Genomic DNA, 975 nt, shown 5'->3' on the forward strand with positions numbered 1-975 from the left:
TTTGAGACAGAGTTTCCCTCTTGTTACCCAGGCTGGAGTGCAATGGCTCGATCTCGGCTTACCGCAACCTCCACCTCCTGGGTTCAAGCAATTCTCCTGCCTCAGCCTCCCAAGTAGCTGGGACTACAGGCGTGTGCCACCATGCCCAGCTAATTTCTGTATTTTTGGTAGAGACGGGGTTTCACCATGTTGACCAAGATGGTCTTGATCTCTTGACCTTGTTATCCACCCGCCTCGGCCTCCCAAAGTGCTGGGATTATAGGCGTGAGCCACCGCGCCCGGCCTAGAATCTAGATTTTAATAAGTGAGCTTGAAGCTGGCAAGCTGGGGGAGTGGATACCCCCAACCTCCTTTGCTGATTTCCTGCATGTGGGGGTACATGTGAGCATGCAAGCAAACACACACATACACACGTGTGGACTTATACGCACATGTGCGTGCGTGCACACACACATACACACACACACACACACACACACGAAGACACACAGCCAGATCTCAAAGGGCACAGGCAGCCCATATCATCTCCAAACCTCAGAAGCAGTAATGCATTAATGGAAGAGCCCAAGGCTGCAGGAGCCATGATGCTCCCAGGTGCGTCTAACAAGCATCTTGTGGCATCACTGGGCAACCCAAGAGACTGACTCTGATGGTAGAATGTCAGGCCATGGGGCCAGTGAACCTGAATGTCCAGCCTCTAGCATGGGGCCTGTGGGTGTGAGAGGGTCAGTTGGGATCCACTGGCTGCACAGGTCAGTCCTGATCCTGAACCATGTCCTGTCAAATATCACCTGTGGTTCTGGCTGCCGGGATGTTTGGGGCTTCCTGAGAGTGTCCTCAGTGGTGGCAGAACAGGAGCCTTTCTGTTCCTCCCTGGGACCTCATACTAAATCAAGAGGAGGACAGATCTCCTCCAGCCCTGGAGGCTAGGTCCTCGGAAGAGATGACTGTCATCTTGAGGAGCCACCTTGCAGG

The sequence above is a fragment of the Sapajus apella genome, unplaced genomic scaffold (assembly GCF_009761245.1).
Source record: "Sapajus apella isolate SASKATOON/1434 unplaced genomic scaffold, GSC_monkey_1.0 scaffold23, whole genome shotgun sequence".
NCBI classification, from domain to species: Eukaryota; Metazoa; Chordata; class Mammalia; order Primates; family Cebidae; genus Sapajus; species Sapajus apella.